The sequence below is a fragment of the Chrysemys picta genome, chromosome 7 (assembly GCF_011386835.1).
Source record: "Chrysemys picta bellii isolate R12L10 chromosome 7, ASM1138683v2, whole genome shotgun sequence".
NCBI lineage: Eukaryota > Metazoa > Chordata > Testudines > Emydidae > Chrysemys > Chrysemys picta.
Genome location: NC_088797.1, coordinates 104,674,386 through 104,697,624, shown reverse-complemented (window position 1 = coordinate 104,697,624; position 23,239 = coordinate 104,674,386).

Genomic DNA, 23,239 nt, shown 5'->3' with positions numbered 1-23,239 from the left:
AACCACCTAATATAAAAATGTATTTTTTACCTATCCATTTATATACACACAAAGTAATAATACTTGCATGATTCACTTTTAGTAAAGTAATTTGAGTATTTGCTGAATGATGCCTGCCATTTTATAGCAACTGTCTTTGTTCTGCCCACCACAGCAAATTTGGGTCAGGTAATTAGCACTCATTTTTATTCCTTATGCTTTCAGAATTTCTACCGTACTCTATGAGTAGGAGGTAGAACTTTTGAAACCTTCTATGAGGTTATTGTTGCTATGGAAACCACTCCCTTAGAATTCTCACATTTACACCCAGTCAGTAACAGCAAATATGTTCCAAACCAAATATGTGAAAGATGTAAAATACTAAATCAGAAGATGAGACTGAGGGCAGGAGCTTGAGCCATAAACAATGTGGATAGTACTTACTATAATGTGGATGTAATAATATGAGAAGTTAGAGCAGGAAACAGTGTGGAAGATCAAGCTTAGGGCTATCGACATTAGCCTTCACAAGAATTTGGGAAAATTCAACCAAAGGCAACCTCTATCAGTTTAACATGATTTATAGGCTGGCACATCATCTGCCTTACAGTAGCTCTCTTTCAATACACATCCCACATAATGATACACATCATTCTAGTTTTCCAGGAAGCTATGAAATGCATACCAGTACTTCCTGTATTTTTCAGTACTGGTGTAAATTCTATTTCAACTAAAATTTGTTGTTACATTAGCTCTAGGAATAAAGCTTATTTTACTACAAAACTAAAGAATGTGGCAGCAATATTTCTTGCACTGATTCTGCATATGCAAGAAAAATATCAAACTAGTGTGCTTTATAATATTGCGTTTGCACCCATTAGAGAACCTTTTGTTATTCTATATCTAATTACCTTCCAATCTCTCTCTCTCTTTTTCTTACTTTTTGCATTTTGTATGTTAATTCTATGTCTCCTCTGTATATGGTGCAGATCCAAAACCAAGTAAAGTCAATGGAAAGACTCTCATTCACTTCAATGGGTTTTGGATTAGGCCTATGATGAATTACAGCGATGGTGGCTATTAGATGCCTTCCTCTCATGCCAGGTTAAAACGTCTATTCAGATCTTCTCTTAAACTATTCAAAAGGACAAAGCTTTCAAATGCTAATTTGTCATCTAGTAGCTAAACTGCCTTCAGGTTGCAAAAACACTGGTAGGAAAACTTTCGCAATTAAAGTCAAACTTGCACATTTTGGTTTGTTGATAAAATTGCAAAAGCAAACAAAATAATTCCTCACCAAACTTTGGTGGAAGTACAAAACATTTTCCTATGGGAAAATGAAACTGTTCCATGACATTGTGGGGAGCTGAACTCCTAGCCAAAGAGTATATTCAATGTTCTGATTCTGAGGTTCCAGCAAGTTTAAATGTTTTGGTTTGGCTCAGATGTAGCGGTTTGTGGGCTGAGTTTACCCTCTGAAGAAATTAGTTTGACTGATTTGTTTGCACAGGACTGAGTCTCAACATTGACCTCTGGATTCCTCATTCCCAGACTTAGGCAGACCGAATGTGAAATGAAAGTGGTCAACTTGGTCTTCTTAAAATACTGTGTCACACATAGTTTTGTTCAATCAACACCTGTCACCAAGTAAATATTTTACCATTTATTGGCAGAACTGGAAAGGGGGTGACCTTATTTAAAATTATGACAACATAAATCTTGTTCCAAATAAATAATCATCAGCTTTTTGGGGAAGGAAATATTCTTTCCCCTACTTACTTAAGAAACAATCTGCAATATATACCCATTAACAAAAAAAAATTAAGGGGAAAAAACACATTTTATATGCTGACTTGCCCGCTTTACAATATTTTTTCCACTATAGGATGATAATTTTAGGGGGGAGGAAATGCAATCAGAATACTTCAATTACAAAACTATCATCAAGAATAATGTAAATATTGGGACTAAATCCTGAAGAACTTATTCAGTGCTTTCCAAGTCAAAACTTCCATAGGCTACAATGGCAGAGTGAATGAGTGACTTTCCCATTTTCACTCTAAAAAACCAGTATTAGACGTTGGGAGTTCTTGGCTTCCAGCCATACCGTCAAACCACACATCACTCTCTGCTTTTACTAAAATGAGACCTCAGCACGAGATTTTAGTTTAAATATTTGTTCAGGTACAGAGTAAGGCTTCCATGTTCTTTGGGAGAATTATTAGGTTTGCAATTAGAGATGTAAAAGACAGCAAGGCTCTGATGCAATTTGGGTAAATGTTGTAAGCGTGAAATCTAGTTCTGTGAGTAAATTGCTACCTTTACTTTAACGTTGCAAACTATACTCCCAATTTTCTTTGATCATATAAAATATGCTAAATGTTTAGCAGTACTACCGTGTAAAGAAGTGTTGGATGAAGTGTATATTTTTAAATACCGCAAGTAATAAAAAACTGAGTAAATTCCCAGGAATATCATTTTTAGGCAAGTACAATAGAATGCTTAATGGAATATATTCCCAGGTCTGCTATTTTTATTCTCCTTTTTCTGCTTTAATCTCCTTGCCCAGTCAGTGGTTGATGTTATGGCAGCTGCAAGGGAGTAGTTCTATCCATAGACTATTTCAATATTTGTTCTGTTTATCAACTAAAAAGGGATGCTGTATATTTGCAGATCAGCAGCACAGATTCCATCACAACCAGAGGCAATCCTTTGTCTGTTGGAGAGTGCACTAAACTGTCCAGAGCCTGTCTATAAGAGACAACTTATAATTTCTTGGCATATTGTTAATAAACATTCACAGTAAGACAGTAGAAGACCAAAGGAAATATGAAGGGTGTTTGGAAAAACTCCCTTTATCATGAAGTCATTTACATCCCAGCTTACTTTCTTGTTAAACTTTGCTAAGAAATGTCCATGTGGACTTTGGCAAAAAGTCAGACTTCTCTTTTAAGAGAGTTTTTAAAAGGTAACCCTTTTTAACAAACCATATAAGAAAGCCACAGTAACAATTCTGATCAGAATATATCAAATGTCATTCTGAATCAGTGTTGTAAATTAAGGAAAATGAGATGTAATTCAATATTGCCTCTTCCTGACCTATTATCATTCATTTAAGGACTCATCAGGTGACATGGCCCAGTCCTGCAGCCCTTCCTCCTAAACATCCTCTCACTACAATGGCAACTTTGTCTGAACAAATATGCAGATTCAGCTCCATAACCTTCAATAGGCAGCTTCATACGTCAAGTCAATTCTTTTGTCATAGACATACTGCACTTCCAGACTCAGTGGGTGCTCCATTTTATTGGATTAAGCCTCAATTAGACTGGAAAGCAGTGGGCAGTAGAGTAAATATTGCCATAGTTTTGTGGGTTTTGTAGTTGCTCTCTAACCATAAATATTTCTGGTTTGTCTTTTTGATAAGAACTCTGCTAGAAGCTAACACATAACTCATTGACCATCCTACAAATACTGGGCACAGTCCTCCCATTGGTGCTGTTTTATTCTCAAATTTCTAAATGCTTGTTGATGCCCTGCTCCAGTTATTATTTTTGTCTGTAGAATTTTTCCGTCAATAATATTCAAATACCATGTCTAAGATACTGTATTACTGAGCGTAATCACACTGTGGTATGATATGATTAAAATATAACATAAAGGTCCAGTTTAACACTGAGCATGAAAATATTCTGGGTAAGTAAGCACTGTACTCAGTAGTAATGGGGGTTTGCAGGATTGGACCATATAATATCATATTTCGGGACAAATTTTGCTTTCATATACAGGTGTGCACTTTCCAATAAAAAGCAACAGAGGGTCCTGTGGCACCTTTGAGACTAACAGAAGTACTGGGAGCATAAGCTTTCGTGGGTAAGAACCTCACTTCTTCAGATGCAAGTAATGGAAATCTCCAGAGGCAGGTATATATCAGTGTGGAGATAACGAGGTTAGTTCAATCAGGGAGGGTGAGGTGCTCTGCTAGCAGTTGAGGTGTGAACACCAAGGGAGGAGAAATTGTTTCTTTAGTTGGATAGCCATTCACAGTCTTTGTTTAATCCTGATCTGATGGTGTCAAATTTGCAAATGAACTGGAGCTCAGCAGTTTCTCTTTGGAGTCTGGTCCTGAAGTTTTTTTGCTGTAAGATGGCTACCTTTACATCTGCTATTGTGTGGCCAGGGAGGTTGAAGTGTTCTCCTACAGGTTTTTGTATATTGCCATTCCTGATATCTGACTTGTGTCCATTTATCCTCTTGCGTAGTGACTGTCCAGTTTGGCCAATGTACATAGCAGAGGGGCATTGCTGGCATATGATGGCATATATAACATTGGTGGACGTGCAGGTGAATGAGCCGGTGATGTTGTAGCTGATCTGGTTAGGTCCAGTGGTGGTGTTGCTGGTGTAGATATCTGGGCAAAGTTGGCATCGAGGTTTGTTGCATGGGTTGGTTCCTGAGTTAGAGTTGTTATGGTGCGGTGCGTGGTTGCTGGTGAGAATATGCTTAAGGTTGGCAGGTTGTCTGTGGGCGAGGACTGGCCTGCCTCCCAAGGTCTGTGAAAGTGAGGGATCATTGTCCAGGATGGGTTGTAGATCAATGATGATGCGTTGGAGAGGTTTAAGCTGAGGACTGTAGGTGATGGCCAGTGGAGTTCTGTTGGTTTCTCTTCTGGGCCTGTCTTGTAGCAGGAGGCTTCTGGGTACACGTCTGGCTCTGTTGATTTGTTTCTTTATTTCCTTGTGTGGGTATCGTAGTTTTGAGAATGCTTGGTGAAGATCTTGTAGGTGTTGGTCTCTGTCTGAGGGGTTGGAGCAGATGCGATTGTACCTCAGTGCTTGGCTGTAGACGATGGATCGTGTGGTGTGACCGGGGTGGAAGCTGGAGGCATGAAGGTAGGCGTAGCGGTCGGTGGGTTTTCGGTATAGGGTGGTGTTAATATGGCCATCGCTTATTTGTACGGTGGTGTCCAGGAAGTGGACCTCCCGTGTAGATTGGTCCAGGCTGAGGTTGATGGTGGGGTGGAAGCTGTTGAAAGCATGGTGGAATTCTTCCAGGGCCTCCTTCCCATGGGTCCAGATGATGAAGATGTCATCAATATAGCGTAGGTAGAGAAGGGGCATGAGTGGACGAGAGCTGAGGAAGCGTTGTTCCAGGTCAGCCATAAAAATGTTGGCATATTGTGGGGCCATGCGGGTGCCCATAGCGGTGCCACTGGTCTGGAGGTATATATTGTCACCAAATTTGAAATAATTGTGCGTGAGGATAAAGTCACAGAGCTCAGCAATAAGTTGTGCTGTGTCATCATCAGGGATACTGTTCCTGACAGCTTGTATTCCATCTGTATGTGGGATGTTTGTGTAGAGAGCCTCTACATCCATGGTGGCTAGGATGGTGTTTTCTGGGAGGTCACCAATGCATTGTAGTTTTCTCAGGAAATCTGTGGTGTCACGGAGATAGCTGGGAGTGCTGGTGGCGTAGGGTCTGAGTAGGGAGTCCACATATCCAGACAGTCCTTCAGTGAGAGTGCCAATGCCCGAGATGATGGGGCGTCCAGGATTTCCAGGTTTGTGGATCTTAGGTAGTAGATAGAATAACCCCGGTCGGGGCTCTAAGGGTATGTTGATTTGTTCCTGTGTTAGTGTAGGGAGTGTCCTGAGTAGATGGTGCAGTTTCTTAGTGTATTCCTCAGTGGGATCTAAGGAAAGCGGCCTGTAGAATTTGGTATTGGAGAGTTGTCTGGCAGCCTCCTTCTGGTAGTCAGACCTGTTCATGATGACAACAGCACCTCCTTTATCGGCCTCTTTGATGATAATGTCAGGGTGGTTTCTGAGGCTGTGGATGGCATTGCGTTCTGCACGACTTAGGTTATGAGGCAAGCAATGTTGTTTTTCCACAATTTCTGCCTGTGCACGTCGGCGGAAGCATTCTATGTATAGGTCCAGACTGTCATTTCGACCCTCAGGAGGAGTCCATGTGGAGTTCTTCTTCCTGTGTTGTTGGTAGGAGGGTATCTGTGTATCAGTGCGCTGTTCAGTGTTATCATGAAAGTATTCTTTGAGTCGGAGGCGGCGAAAGTAGGCTTCCAGATCACCACAGAACTGTATCATGTTCGTGGGGGTGCTGGGGCAAAAGGAGAGTCCCCGAGATAGGACAGACTCTTCTGCTGGGTTGAGTGTGTAGCTGGATAAATTGACGATATTGCTGGGTGAGTTAGGGGTACCCCTGTTGTGGCCCCATGTGGCAGGTAGGATTTTAGACAGCTTACGGTCCTTTTTCCTTTCTAGAGAGGTGAAGTGTGTAATGTAAATCTCCTGTCTTATTTTAGTAAAGTCCATTTGTGTGGAGGGTTGGTTATTTATGAAAGTCTCCAGGTTGGAGAGCTCTTTCTTGATGTTTTTCTGTTTGCTGTATAGGATGCTGATCAGGTGGTTCCTCAGTTTCTTTGATAATGTATGGCATAATCTCTCACTGTGGTCTGTGCAGTATGTAGATAGCAATGGATTTTTCACCTTCAGTCCATTTGGTATGATGTCCATCCGTTTGCATTTGGAAAGGAAGATGATATCTGTCTGTATTTGTGCAAGTTTCTTCATGAGGTTGATAGATTTCCATTCCATACGGCTAAATGCAGTGCCTTGCATGGTATCAAGTATCAGAGGGGTAGCCGTGTTAGTCTGAATCTGTAAAAAGCAACAGAGGGTCCTGTGGCACCTTTGAGACTAACAGAAGTACTGGGAGCATAAGCTTTCGTGGGTAAGAACCTCACTTCTTCAGATGCAAGTAATGGAAATCTCCAGAGGCAGGTATATATCAGTGTGGAGATAACGAGGTTAGTTCAATCAGGGAGGGTGAGGTGCTCTGCTAGCAGTTGAGGTGTGAACACCAAGGAAGGAGAAACTGTTTCTGTAGTTGGATAGCCATTCACAGTCTTTGTTTAATCCTGATCTGATGGTGTCAAATTTGCAAATGAACTGGAGCTCAGCAGTTTCTCTTTGGAGTCTGGTCCTGAAGTTTTTTTGCTGTAAGATGGCTACCTTTACATCTGCTATTGTGTGGCCAGGGAGGTTGAAGTGTTCTCCTACAGGTTTTTGTATATTGCCATTCCTGATATCTGACTTGTGTCCATTTATCCTCTTGCGTAGTGACTGTCCAGTTTGGCCAATGTACATAGCAGAGGGGCATTGCTGGCATATGATGGCATATATAACATTGGTGGACGTACAGGTGAATGAGCCGGTGATGTTGTAGCTGATCTGGTTAGGTCCAGTGATGGTGTTGCTGGTGTAGATATGTGGGCAAAGTTGGCATCAAGGTTTGTTGCATGGGTTGGTTCCTGAGTTAGAGTTGTTATGGTGCGGTGCGTGGTTGCTGGTGAGAATATGCTTAAGGTTGGCAGACTGTGAATGGCTATCCAACTACAGAAACAGTTTCTCCTCCCTTGGTGTTCACACCTCAACTGCTAGCAGAGCACCTCACCCTCCCTGATTGAACTAACCTCGTTATCTCCACACTGATATATACCTGCCTCTGGAGATTTCCATTACTTGCATCTGAAGAAGTGAGGTTCTTACCCACGAAAGCTTATGCTCCCAGTACTTCTGTTAGTCTCAAAGGTGCCACAGGACCCTCTGTTGCTTTTTACAGATTCAGACTAACACGGCTACCCCTCTGATACTTGATCACTTTCCAATGACTTCACTGGGCGGTGTGCACATGTACCTGAGAACAGGATCTGGACTTTATAAAGAAAAAGTACCATCTCAAATTAAAATCCAAATCCCAAAACCTATGGAAAGCCCAAATAAACAGGTTTTGCACAGATTCTTAGCGAAAAGATCATGCAGGTGAACTTCTGTCTCCAGGCAGCAGAGCACCAGCAAAGCCTAACGTCTGTATTAAAATCCATAGACCTGCACTTTCCCTTTATAGGTGAAAGGAACTTTGGTCCATGTTCCACTGGCCACACCCTATCCTTTCATTGGTTTACCCACACCCTGATCCAGACCTCCCTCTCCATAGTGGTGCATACCCCAGAACGGGGGTAGTCAATTATTTTTTGTCAAGGTCCCAATTTCTTCATCACGGTATAGTCAAGGTACATACTCCAGAGAAAATAACTAAAAAACAACAATAATTATAAGTAAACAAAAAGATTTCAGGATCCGTTCAAAAGCATTGAGCGGTCTGGATTTGGCCCGTGGTCCACCTATTGACTACCTCTGCCCCAGAGAATCAATAGCTCACTGCTTTACAGTGTGTAGAGAGAGTGGAGTCCCCCTGTGCAGCCTCTCCCTGGCAAGATACCCCTACACCAGTTCGGCTCCCTTTCCGTCATTCCTTAGCACTTCCCCTTAATAGGGAAATGGCAGGAAATGAATTGGGGTTTGAGGAATGAAAACAGAAAGGGAGAAAACTTTGACTGATAGACCAAATATGCAGGTAATTTGGTAATAAGAATATATCATTTCAAAATTATAATTGCCACATCTGATCTGTTTAATACTTGAGAAAAGAATTTCCCAGAGCACCATGATGTGTTCTACAAGAGTTACAGTGTTGATCATTTTAAGAGTGATCCCTAGACTTGGAGTTGGATTCTTTTAAATTGATTAAGTCCCTCTAATGATGATTTTAATAATAATAATGATTGCTGCCGCTTAAAATTAAAAAGGTCGTAAAGCAGTTTTTAAACTAAGGGCTGGGGGAAAGCTGAAAGAGAAGCATGTGGTTCCGACATCCCTTTGGGGAGGATCTATAAATGGAGATTCCCTATGTCCTAATAAGGAGGAGAGGATGGAAGATAAAATACAGGTAGGATCTGAAGAGAAACAGTCAAATGAAAAAATGTCCCATTCCATTAATCATGTAATGGAGGCAGATAAAAAGTGACAAGTTTTTAAAGTGCTTATATACCAATGCTAGAAGTCTAAATAATAAGATGGGTGAACTAGAGGGCCTTGAATTAAATGAGGATATTGCTATAATAGGCATCACAGAAAGTTGGTGGAATAAGGATAATCAATGGGATGTAGTAATACCAGGGTACAAAATATATCAGGAGGACAGAACAGGTCATGCTGGTGGGATAGTGTCACTATATGTGAAAGAAAGCGTACAGTCAAACGAAGTAAAATTTTTAAATGAACCAAACTGTACCATAGACTCCCTATGGATAGTAATTCCATGCTTGAATAATAAGAATATAGCAATAGGGATATATTACAGACCACCTGACTAGGATGGTGATAGTGACTGTGAAATGCTCAGGTAGATTAGAGAGGCTATTAAAATAAAAAACTCAGTAATAATGGGGGATTTCAACTAACCCCATATTGGCTGGGCACATATCACCTCATGAAGGGATGCAGAGATAAAGTTTATTGAAACCTTAAATGGTTAAAAAGTGGTTAAAAGATAGGAAACAAAGTTCCTAAATGTCCAGTTTTCATAATAGAGAGAGGTAAATAGTGGTGTCTTCCAGGGGTCTATACTGAGCCCAGTCCTATTTAACATATTCATAAATCACCTGGGAAAAGGGGTAAACAGTGAGGTGGCAAAATTTGCAGATGATACAAAACTACTCAAGATAGTTAGGTCCCAGGCAGACTGGGAAGAGCTACAAAAGGATCTCTCAGAACTGGGTGACTGGGAAACAAAATGGCAGATGAAATTCAATGTTGATAACTGCAAAGTAATGCACGTTGGAAAACATAATCCCAACTATACATATAAAATGATGGGGTCTAAATTAGCTGTTAACACTCAAGAAAGAGATCTTGGAGTCATTGTGGATAATTCTCTGAAAACATCTACTCAATGTGCAGCGGCAGTCAAAAAAGCAAACAGAATGTTGGGAATCATTAAGAAAGGGATAGCTAATAAGACAAAAAATATCACATTGCCTCTATATAAATCCATGGTATGCCCACATCTTTAATACTGTGTGCAGATGTGGTCGCCCCATCTCAAAAATGATATATTGGACTTGGAAAAGATTCAAAAAAGGGCAACAAAAATGATTAGGGGTATGGAACGGCTGCCGTATGAGGAGAGATTATTAAGGCTGGAACTTTTCAGCTTGGAAAAGTGACTACTAAGGGGGGATATGATAAAGGTCTATAAAATCATGACTGGTGTGGAGAAAGTAAATAAGGAAGTGTTATTTACTCCTTCTCATAACACAAGAACTAGGGGCTACCAAATGAAATTAATAGGCAGCAGATTTAAAACAAACACAAGGAAGTATTTTTTCACACAGTCACACAGTCAATCTGTGGAACTCCTTGCCAAATGATGTTGTGAAGGTCAAGACTATAACAGGGTTCAAAAACGAACTAGATAAATTCATGGAGGATAGGTCCGTCAATGGCTATTAGCCAGTATGGGCAGGGATGGTGTCCCTAGCCTCAGTTTGCTAGAAGCTAGGAATAGGAGACAGAGGATGGCTCACTTGATGATTACCTGTTCTGTTCATTCCCTGTGGGGCACCTGGCATTGGCCTTTGGTCTGACCCAGTATTGCCATTCTTATATTCTTCTGACCTGTGTGTCACAGGATAATATCAAGTGAACATTTAGGATGATAGGAATGTGCTTTTGACATCCTCATCCCACAGTGAGAGCTTTTAAATAGGCCCAAAAAATATATACTGGATGAAATTCTTTGCAAGCATCATTCCAGGAAAGTCAATGGAGATATGCCAGCAGAAAATCTGTATTCTCCACAATATGGTAATACCTTTGTATTCAAAGAAAAAGTCAGCGAAAACTTAACTTGAAGTAAATGGCCGAATTATACAACATAAAAACTGCATATACAGTTCTAATAATGATACAGTTGTTGTTATATAGAAATAAATAAATTAATAATAATAATTAATAATTAACGTTGATGAGACTCTATATAGTCACAGTATATGTGACTATATAGTACTGTCCACCCACATGTAGTCAATTACAGGATTAGGACCTTAGATTGCAATAGCCTGAGTCTGCATTGAAATCAGTGGACTTTCTCAAGTGGGCATTGAATCAAGCTCCAAATTCCTTAGGCAAAGACCTGTCTTGTTCTGTGAAGTGCTTCATGCACTGGGACACTTGCTAAACAATAATAATAATTTACAGTATAAAGGTAGTGATAAAGTATAAGAGAAACATACCCTCAGAAATTATGATGATTTACACAGATCTGGAGGAAATTTCCATCAGATTTATTTTAATTTATAAGCAAACATGTACCAGAAATAATTTTTTTTAAAGAACCCTCTCAAATTCAAGTGTCCAACTTTAACTTAATTCTAGACAATTAGTGACTGTGATGAGTCACAGAACTCCTGGCCAAAAAACCAAAAAACCAAAAAGAAACAAAAATAAAAACTCTCAGAGAATCAACCACTTTTACTAAATACAAATGAAACAATGTAAGGGAAAAAAGGACACAGGAAAGAAAAATTGTATAAATAAATATAAAACAGCAACTAGGAAAGTATAATGCACTTGCTATAGGCTGCAAGGTTCACACTTGCGTTTACATAGAGAAAACTGGCTAACAGAACAGCAGGTAATCATCCACTGAACTTAATATTGGAGTTGTCCATGTAAAATCAATAATATCTACTGGACTTCACAGCATCTCTGGCACTTCTCCCTTTTTGTTGTACAATATCAATTTGGAATAGGGTTTTTTGATTTTTTAGATTTTATTAATATCTTTTTTATAGGTTTCTCAAATTTCTATTCAATCTTTTTTGTTTTATTCCTATTACATTCTCTATATGGAACAGAGAGAATGAAAATGAAACATGCTTAACTTTTATATAGGAAGTTAAAACTCCTGTTATTTTCAATAAGATAATTTTTCCTTGCACCTTAGTTTTGTATTTTAAGGAGAAATCATACACAGAATTTTATTTTATTTTGAGCCTATTCCTGTTAAATTGAAACAAAAAAAATTAGCATTCATTCACCTTAGCCAAAGGGCTGGCAGGTCAGATGCAATCCTTCATAGCAAATTCAGATAGAAAACAACAAAATGGACTGTCCAACTCAAGAAAAAAAATAGAACTCATATGCTCATCATTCATGTGAAGAGCCAGAAGGTTCTTCTTTCCCTTTTGGCTTTTTTAGGCTACCAGCATTTATCAGCAGTACATATTGCCAAGACAAATGCCCTTAGCATAGCGCAGGAAGGAGAAGAAGCTTGGATCCTCCTTTTCCTGGTAGTTCCATACTCAGGGTCTCTAAGACAAGTGATGAGCAATTGTTCCCAATAAGCAATTAAACTTGACAATACTCTGGGCCAGACCCTCAGCTAATGTAAACTTAGTTCCATTGATTTTAACCATCTGAAAATCTGGCCCACTTTATGCACTCACAAACACATATTCTCTCCTGCTCTCTCTCTCACCCACAAGTACACACACAAAATGTATCTGGGATTTCCCAAGTGCATGATTTTCCCTCTCGTTGGAATGTGGAGTTTAATTCCTAGTAGATTATAAAAGAATTTAAATAGACATAATAAAATTAAAGCATGAAATTAGAGGCCTCATAGCTACCTGGGAAAAAAATGGATTTTACCTCCAAAAAGAAAAGCTAAAAACGTATCTAGATCAATTCGCCAGTAATAGGTCACATTCATATGTTTATGAAAATAATATTTTTCATATACATGCACCTATAGATGATAAATGTTAGCTATTAAAAATCACTTAATACAAGTCATCTATGTCACAAGAATCTCACCTGGGGTTCATATATGGTCCTACAACATGGAATAATGCTGATGCATGATGGCAAAAACTGTACAACTTCAAGACCATGGGTAAAGTAGGCAGGCAAGGTAAAAGTTGGATATCAAACTATAATCAGCATTTTGCAGTCCTTGATACTTTCAGAACAGTGACTAATAAAAAAAGTTGCTACTATTTATGTTTGCCCTGTCAGTAACACTATAAAACTGCCTGACTAGACAGCAGAAAAGTGGACTGAAATCCAGTGTAAATTTGAACTAAGTCTCATACTGAGTTTTATTTTAATAATTTAGCTTAAATTTGGATTGCAAATTTTCAGATTTTACTTTTACCGATGTTGTTCAGCAGTGGGTTAAACTGCTATGTGGTATGTTTTATGTGTACATGAAAAGTTTCAGGCTCTCTGCCTGCATATGTATTATGTTTGGATTTGAACCATTCTCCAACTTTATGATAAAATAGGAACATAATTCACATATTAGCATTTCAAACCTGTACAGCTGCAGAATGAGTAAATAGCACAGTGAGTAATCATTATTAATCTACAGTGGAGAGAGATACACATAATTTTGTGGTGTGCTAAACTAAAAAAATATGTGCTGCACTTCTTATAACATGTCAAATTCTGTTTTCTATCAGTGTTTCAGAGGTGATAGAGAAAAATCTATCCTTTAGCTGAACTAATCTCAAATAAATTAATATCATTTTTCATATAAATTTGTTTGGGAAACTTGAAACTGTAGCATAACCTATTGATTACATTATTTGAATTAAGTTTTTGAAATCTTACAGCTGTTTGCTGTCAAAATTTAAACCTACTGTCTATTTTCAGCTGTGCACTTGATACACATTTCACCTGGTGACTCAATAATGTTTTAATATAAAAGTACATGATCATGGAACATATGCTCAATGTTCAGATGAAGCTTAATAGCAACAGAAGGGGTAACAATTAACAGTTCTGTTTTCCTGGGTATATGCAGTCCAAGTTTAAAGTTTTCCTGGGCTGCTTCCCAAAAATCTTTCTTTCTAGTTCCTTGACCTTTGTGGAGTTTGGAATCAATGAACCAGATTGCCTTCCATAAGGGTGTCAAATATAGAATAAAAAATTGCATCACATCATTGTGGCCATAACAGGTCTGAGTGCAGCAACAAGAAACAGGAAAGCAAGAACATCTGAAAAATTGACTACGCAAGCTAGAATGTGATTCTGCAATAAGGGGCAATTCTCTTGCCAGAACAGGGCAGGTTGTAGACAGATCTGGGTCTTAGCCTGCCACTCCAAGAGCCCCAATGTCAAAAAATAGAGATAGAACACTATTCCTTTATGCAACATCCACAACACATATAACAAATTATTGATAATAGCTCAATATGTCAATCTGTCACTGTGCATTTTTGACATGGTAGGGATCAGGAGCATGGAAGCTCTATAGCGCTGATGTGAAAATGGCAATGGCACTGGGCTTCAGTGGATAAAAGCTGAGAATACCAGACTCGGGACAAACTGCTGAGAAATAGGGCAGATTCACCACAAACTGGTGGTTATTCTAACATTAGATATATCAAGCCAATAATAAAAGCAAACTTCTGTCTCACCATACTGGTTAACAAGTCACAAATGCAGTCTCCTTAGGCATTCCAGCACTTATTTCATCACCCAGACACTAGACTTTATGGTGGGTGGTTACTGAAAAACAATTTCATCAAACAAAGGGTTCTTCTGTTCTCATGAAATCAGCCAATAACCAGGTCAATATATCATTCATATCTTACCCAATAATCATGCTGTTACCAATCCTTTAGCAACTAAAATCTAAAGGTTTATTGATAAAGAAAAGAAGAAGAGAGTTAAAATGGTTAATAGATCATATACATACAATAACTGCAAAATTCTTATATCAGGTTTGTAGCAGTTATGTTATAGACTGCTGGCTTGTAAAGTCTCTGGTAATTCCAGAAGATTGGAAGGTCTTCAGTCCATAGATTTGAATGCTCCTTTTAGTTGTAAATCCATAGTCCAGAGATCAGGGCAGGAAAGAGGCAACATGGAGAGGTTCCAAGGGTCTTTTATATACTCTGCCTTGTGGATGGAATTTTACTGTCCCAAACAAAGTCCATGGAATAATTTGTGGAAAAGTTCTGGCACAAGATGGAGTCCAGGGTCACACGAGCATGTCACATGCCCTTACATCTCTTGCTGACTCACAGGCACAGTCACTGGCCAGTTGGAGACTAAGGCATCTGCAGGAAGAGCCATCTGAGTAGAATGAGTTTCTTCTATGGCCCATTGAAAAAGTCAATTGCCTTTGATAGGCCATCAACACAAAACTGTCCATCTTCAATGTAGATCTTACCTGGTGGGTGTTAGCCCAGGTACAAACACATTTGGGATACAGATCTATAGCCAATATTCTTGACTTCAGATTCCCTGGTGATACATGGATTTAAACAGGAAAATCATCTTTATCGAATCATAACTTTTCCATTGACACCCTACATGATATACTTTGTACCAGTTTTGTTGCAATTGTCTAACAGTGGCAATATTAATTACATAAATTGTCATATTTCAATCATACAGCACCACAGGCTGTATGGAAATTAAACGTAGGCACTATGAGCATGTGTGTGCATGATTGTAGTAGTAGTTCTTTTGGAAAAGGGTACTGCTTCCAGCTCAGTTAAGAGGTTAATAGAGCTAATCTTTTGTATCAGTATTATTTATACCATGTTGTTGGACTTAATATTTATGAAGCTCAAGCTGTACAGTGCATATCCAATTATGTTTTCTTATCGCCATGGAGTGTTTTATGTAAAGAATATGGAGTGAATGCTTTATTGGTTAAAAAGGAAGTTAATCCAATGAAAAAAACAGAAACAAAGGCCATGGTAAGCATAAGCAGCTTTATGTTCATGGTCTGGCATTCCCCTCCTAATTATTAGCCACCATTATGAGTAAAAATGACAGCAACCACATCTGCCCTCATTTTCCTTATAAATAATAAAATCTTTGAGAGAGAAAAGGTAGGTGAGGTAATACCTTGTCTTGAGCCAACTTCTCTTGATGGAAAGGACAAGTTTTTGAGATTATCGGAGTTGTTCTTCAGCTCTGTGAAGCTCAGAAGTTTGTCCCTTCAGCCAACAGAAGTTGTTCCAAGAAAAGATCTTACTTCTTCTGTCTTGTCTCCCTCAGATCCTGGGACCAACATGTCTATAACAATATGGCAAACAACTACATTTTTGCACATTTATGGGAAACTGGTGCACACTGTATTTTTCCCAGGCCAGTCGGATTATTAGGGCTCTTTAACCATTTGTCTCCTACAACTGCACGGATAGGCAAATTTCCAGTCAATGAAAATCAATTAAAGGACTAATATTCAATAAAAAAGAGGGAGGGAGTGTCTCGTATCTGTGAATGAGATGAAGGAACCTCAGTTGGTTTAGAACAGCGTTTCTTAAACTAGGGTTCCTGAACCAAAGGGGGTCACAAGACTATTGTGGGGGGTGGGGGTGGGGTAGCAACAGCGGCAGCTGCTGGCAGATGGCCAGCTCTGAAGTCAGTACCTCCATCAACAGCACAGAAGTAAAAATAGCATGGTATGGGGGAGTCATCACTTTTTAGGAGGGTTTGTCAAAGACTGAAATATTTTCAAAGGGGATCCCAGCAAAAAAAAGTTTAGAGGTTCAATTCAGTTTGGATGAGAACCCAAAGTTCAGATGCTTATCTTATCTCAGTTATCTCAACCTCAGGGGGCTGGAAAGCTGGGATGGAAAATCTTAGAAGAATGACTTTCTTGTAAGATTTCCAGTATTTCCTGCTTCTAATTGCACCTTAAATAATGTAAGAACAGCCTTTCTCATAGTATTGAGGCCCAGGCCCCATACCTGGCCACATGCTCTTCTGGCAGTTGAGTTGGGAAGGGACAAAACTCTTTGAAACATGCCCCTATTCCCACAATAGACTATTAGTTTTGAGGGAGAGGAGGGAGAGTGAAGCAGGGTTTTGAGGTTCTGTACTTTCTGCTCTGATATAGGGAGAGTCAGAGAAAGGGTGATTGAAGGGAAGGAGAGAGGATTAGTTAGCTAATAAGGGTGACTTGTGTTGTTGAGGGGAGATGTGGTACACTACTAAATAGGGTCAGGCTTCTCTCTGTTTTGGTGTGTGGGGGGGTTCTTATGTATGTGTGTGCGTTTGTAGAATATATTTCTTTTATTTTCTTACATATCCTGATCCTTACACCTGGCCTCAGTGATGGAGCTAGAGGGATTGTTTTAGTTTTGGAATTGTTGGGTGGATAGATAATAGAGAGGGATGGTAACTACCCAATATCTTGTGAGAGTTAGAGACCCTTCTTCCCATCAAGAGGCTTTGCTGTAGGGAGGACTTCATGTTGCAATTATGGTGGGAGCTTTATTATCTTTAGAGGGCGTTTTCAGCCTGCCCCAGAGATCATTATTCATTAACACAGCTGTGGCAGCTGCATCCTTCATAAGCATAAAAGGATTATGAGGAATAAGCAGAACTACCGTGAATTGATGATATAGAGGTCTGAGAAGAGATTAGTTGTGGAAACCTGTGATCTCTGATTACTGTCAAGAGTGTCAAAGGGAGACTAGACAAGAAGATGCAACCACTTACGGGGTGAACCAGGTGGCTGGTATTTAATATCTGTCCCTTTGGTCTTGTCTAGAGTCTCTTTTTAGGTGTGCAGGGTGCTGATGACGGGATCTTACTCTCCAGTTTAAAGCACAGTTAGGCCCAGATCCACAAAAGGGACTTAGGCATTGCAACACTGAGCATTGTACCACCTAATTTTTAGGCATCTAGAAAAATTACAGGAACAACACTGTGATCCACAAAGCCTGAACTGGATGCCTGGACCACTATACAGTGAATAGGCAGAGACAGGCTCCTTATAACCCACTGTGATCCACAAAGCCAGACTGCTAGGCAGGGAACTACCTAAACTGGCCAATGGGAGATGCCTGGGAGAAAGGTATGTCCTAAGCTCCACCCCTATCTCAGAGTTCAGTGCCTAAGTCCGGGCTGCCAGGAGTTGCCTATCTCTGTTAACTATCTGTTAGAAGATAAGGCACTCCTCCACCTAAGTCGTATGTGGGCTCCAATTGGGTAGGTATGCACAGAGGCTAATTAACTCCACAGAACAGCTGAAGAGGAGGAAGGCCTCTCTTGTAATCTTTAGTCCAATATTTAGGATACTCACCTGAGATGTGGAAGACTCCTGTTTCAAGTCCCCACACCACCTGATGAGAAGGGGTTTAAACAGGGACTTGCCATCTCTCAGGTGAGATCCCTCAGGTGAGGCTACAGAGTCATTCTTATTTAATTAAAGCAGAACAACTTCAATAGGAGACACTGAGGGAGACTCATATCAGAATCATAGTCCAATGGTTAGGGATCTCACCTGAGAGGAGGCAGATCCCTGTCCTACTCCATTCTCCTCATCAGGCAACAGAGAGACTTACATCCTGGGTAAGTACCCTAACTACAGGGTTAAAGGTCATAAGGGAGATTCTCCTCCTCACCTCCCCCAGCTGTTTGCTGAGCATGCCTACTGGATTGAGCCCCAGACATGACTTAGGCAGCTGAAAGCCTATCTTCCCCCCGGTCACTCAAGGGCTTAGGCAGGAGATAGGTGCCCAGATGCCGAGAATGGGGCAGCAGTGCTTATGCTCAGAGGCAGAAAGGTAGGCACCTAGGGAACTTTTACTGCAAAAAATTAGGCACCAAGTGACTTTAGGCACCTAAAAAACTAGGTGGCAGCTGAGCAGGAGTTTTGTGGATCACAGTGGTGCCTAAAAATGGGACTTACGCACCTAAGGACCTTTGTGGATTCCATCCTTAGCGATTAGCAAGTGTACTTACCACTATCTGTGATTTGATCATGGATTAGGTTCTTCGCTTTGCATGTATTGTATTGGGTAATATTACAGGACTATTATTAGCTGACTCCCTGGTAGGAATTTGGTTCAGCATGAGTTACAAGACATAGGGGCTAGAGAGGTGGTGTGACTGGATGGTTGCATCTGTATTAAATATAGCAGGTCTCCCACTCCAAAATGGGATTTGTTTGAACATGTCCTAGGATAGGAGATAAAATGAGAATTCTCTCACTCTACGAACCACTCATTGTAACTAACAGTTCCTAGTGGGTTCTGTCTTAGCAGTTGTAAGTATCTGCAGGATCAGTCCCTTAAATAAGAATTAGTATGGAATGCAGTGCAACTGTTCCTCCATGGGTGAAAATTAATAATTCACTGGTTGCCCATATTTCATTTATCATTTATGAACTTGAATCTGTACTCACCTAAATTCTATACACATGTCCTTAAATGCCGACAGAAATCTTAGATTTTTCCTCTTCAACTACAGGTACAATATGAAGCCTGCTTCCTAATATATATATATAAAAAAAGATTTACAGAAAAATATGTACTTTCTCAATTCTTAAGACATTCTGGTGCTGCAGAAAATCAATAGAGAAGTGCACTGTGCTCAGCCAAACCCAAGTTTCTAGTGTCTGCATGGGAATGTGCCATAGGCAAGTATGACATGGAGAATACAGAATGTGCAGGGGGCAAATAGAGGAGCAGATGTGCCTTAAGAATGGATGGAGGGATAATTGGCCTATAGAAGTAGGGTAGGTAGAGAGAGCTGCTGCCATGGGCTAGCCTGTAAGGATGGACAATGGGACCCTGACAAGAAAAAAACAAAAACAAGAACCAAAGGATCCAAGGTTAGGTGATCTGTCCAGCTTTAAGTGTATGAGTTCAGGCATTTTATGCCACACAATCTAAAGGAATTTATTATTCAGATTAAAAAATCCCCACACAGACATATTTTGTTGCATTCTGAGCAACTGTCTGCACAAGAATAGGTTAGCCTATTTTTGTAGCATAGTGAAGTTTCAGTGTTGCTAAATCTTGTCATTTTATTGTTGAGACTCATACTATTTTGGATGAAATCCTGGCACCATTGAAGTCAATGGGGCCGTGATTTCATCCAGGGAGTCAAATGGTTACATGAGAATCTCAGCTTTCATTTTAAACAAGTACATTTCCACCCCTCATGATTGCACAGAAAAGCTTGAAAATAGGAATCCTAAAGCTCAAATACCAGAATGTGAATAACCCAAGGGCAGTAGAAAAATGTAGGACTCCTCCCCTGGGCTTTTTTAATGGCCCCCATGATGACCAATCACATGCAAATCAAAATGTTAGGTATCCAATTTAGAGCCCTAAAATTAGAAGCCACTGGTGAAAATGTTTATTTACATGGCTCTATTGTACAAGGATAAAACTATTTAGAAATGTGTCTCTTCATTGAGGGGTTTGCTGGCCTTTAAGGGCTTGAGCCAAATTTAATTGAAGCCAATGAGATTTTTTCCATTGAATTCAATAGGTTTGGGATCAGGGCTCAAGATATATAACCAACTGCATAGTGCTTTACATAGTATGAATGGAGTTCTTCATGAGATTTTTCTTCTGGGGTTCATGAAAAAATAAATTCTCATTCATCTCAACTGATAACATCACTGAAGGAAAGTTGCTTACCATCTTTCCCCACTGCTGTTTTTACACATGTTAACTTGGTCCTTAACTTTCATATTATAAAGCTCAGATTCTTCTCAGACTCCGCTGGGTCAACCAATGGAAATCAAAATGAAGTAATTGTAGTTATGTTGTCTGAGATACTTTGGGAATGGTCACAAGAGCAGAAAGGGTCAGGAAAAGCTACCCCACTCCTAGTTGATAGCATTCAGAATAATTGTAATTGTAGATCAGCAGAATTAAATCCAACACCAATATGACATTGGAAAAAATTCCATTTTAAGACAACGAGTGACTACAACAGGCCATACACTCCCCCATTGCAGTAAAAGAGCATGCAAAGGTCACATATTCCCGGAAATCTAATTAGAAAAATGAGATGCCCAGGTTAATAGTATAATATGATATCCATCCAGGAGACAAAAAAAATAATCTTTTCAGTAACTGCCAGTATGTGTGATTAAAAAAAAAAAAAAAACACGGAAGAGAGACAAAATTTTTATATATCTTGTTAAGGCAGTTGCATAGCACTGCACATTACACATACAGCAGATGCTAGAGTAGGTGTATACAGATTGCAGTTGGCCTTTCTGAGCCCTCTGCCATCAAGGACTATATTTATTTCACATACAAGTACTTTTTAAAGATGGCTCCTCTTAGCTAATAATTAGCTGCAAGGTGTATGCTGTATTATGCTATACCAAGGTTTGTGCATAACAACTTACTGCTCTTGCAAGAAGCAATACATTTATTTTTGTTTCCTGTAGTAAGTTACCTTGCTCTTTTATGTTTGTGTTTTCCCTTGACTCCTCCTACATTTCCTCAGGCTCACTTTTGTAATTTGTGGTTCTTTTGCAGTTCTTCAGCATGGAACCATTTTAAGGGGTAATTTGGTATGGCAACAAACCATGAAGGAGGTTTCAAATTGAGTTTGGGATATTCTAGTTAGACATATTAAACTCCAACACTTTTCTTCATTCTGTGGCAGCCAAGTCATGGGAGCATAAGGCTCACTGATATCAGTCCTGTTGTGTTTTAAAGAATGAGATTTTGTAATCAACACTTGGAAGTAAACATCAAAACATTATGGATGCGCCAAAATGAAGTTTTGAATCTAAATCCCATTGAACTTGGGGCAGTGATATGGGTGCGGATTCAAGTCCCCACATCTGAACATGCCCATAGGTGATGGAATTAGGGGTGGTGCCGCACTCCCTAATTTGAAGTGGTTTCCATTTTATATACGGTTTACAGTCTGGTTCAATGACTCTCAGCACCTCCACTATGCATATTGTTCCAGCACCCCTGCGGATGCCCCATAAGTTTCATTTCCAGATTGAATCCAAAACTTGAAGAAGTCTCTTTTCAAGATCTACTCCATATGCAACCATAATCTGTTTAATCCAAAAATAGTGGGAATTTTTCCAGAACAGTTGATTTAGGGTACAAAATTTCACAAGAACAGATTGAGATTTCAGTACAGCTGAATCCCAAATCTAAGTTTGAATTTGGCCTTGAACCTGTACTCTGAATCCTACCCTACCTGTCATTCTTGAAGGAGAAAAATAAATGACAAGCTAGATCCTCAGACTAATATCCCTAATAAAGTAAATGAGGGGTCTTTAAAATGTGCTTTAAAATATTTATAAAATGTAACAGTTTTATTAGTACAAACTAAAGGCTGTATTTTCATGAACAGCATTTAACACAACTGCTATTTTATGCCATGAAAAAGATGAAGGAACGTAAGTATATATTGCAGAATAAGATCTAGTATTCTATTACACAGCTTTACAGCTATATAAAAAAGATATGTGGTACAGGCAGCCATCTATTCATCTACCAAAAATACTAATAAATGTGTGAAATCTTTAAATAAAAAGATACTGATTTTTCACTTCTAAGTTTTCATAAGCATTGTAATGATACATTTAAACTGATCTCTGAACAAATACATATTTTTCCTTACAAATTGATGAACTGCTAAATACAAATGTGTTGCAAAGGGATGAAAAATTCTTTTGTAGTCAGAGCCTATATAAATACTCCTACTCTACATACAGTGGGTTAAAAGTCAGTGTGCTTTATTTTTGTAAAAACTCCAGAGAACGGTCTCTGTATTGCTGTACTGTTACTATGTCTGACAAAGTTCAATAGATCTGCCCTATCACTACATTCCAATGTATTACAGGAGGTGGCGAGGCAGGGGGTCCAAGGAAAGGTTAGACTGGGCCACTTTCCCTTCTGCAAACAGGAACCTTCAGCAATACTAAACAAATCAGACTGCCAAGATTTTTTCCCCCTAACTTTCCCATAAAAAGATTCAGGTAAATGTAGCATGACGAGCCAATTTAAGCCAATTTCAAAGTTATTTGAGTAATTGGTTATTAAGATAACACTCTCAAATTTCAATTCAGCAATTATCCTTTTAAAGATACAGAATATAAATATAGGAAAAAAAGTATATGCATTAAAGCTACAGGACCTCTTTTTAAAACTAAAAAAAAGTGTGGGCATTTGAAAAAAACAACTGAGTAGCTTTTAACTTTATTGGACTGTGACTTATCTTCTAACCTATGCAACCTTTCTATGTTGAAAGCATGTGTTTCTAAATTTTGGAAACATAGTTGACTATTATTAGTGCTCATAAAGATTAAGAGACTAGCTGAAGACCCTCCTTTTAATATATGTAAGCTCCTTACCCATAACTTAAGAACCACAAGGGGACAGAATATTGTCTTCCCACAAGGCTGCAGTGCAGACTGATGCAGAGGTTGATGATGGAAATAATGGCTTTGGCAGAAGTACTTGGTTTAATGCCAATTTTTTCCATGCTAATGAATGGTGGAATTACCACAGAAAAGCTTTCAGTAAAAAAAAAAAAAAAAAAAAAATAGAATGCTCAGCTTATTCCCAGTTATTCAGCCCCCT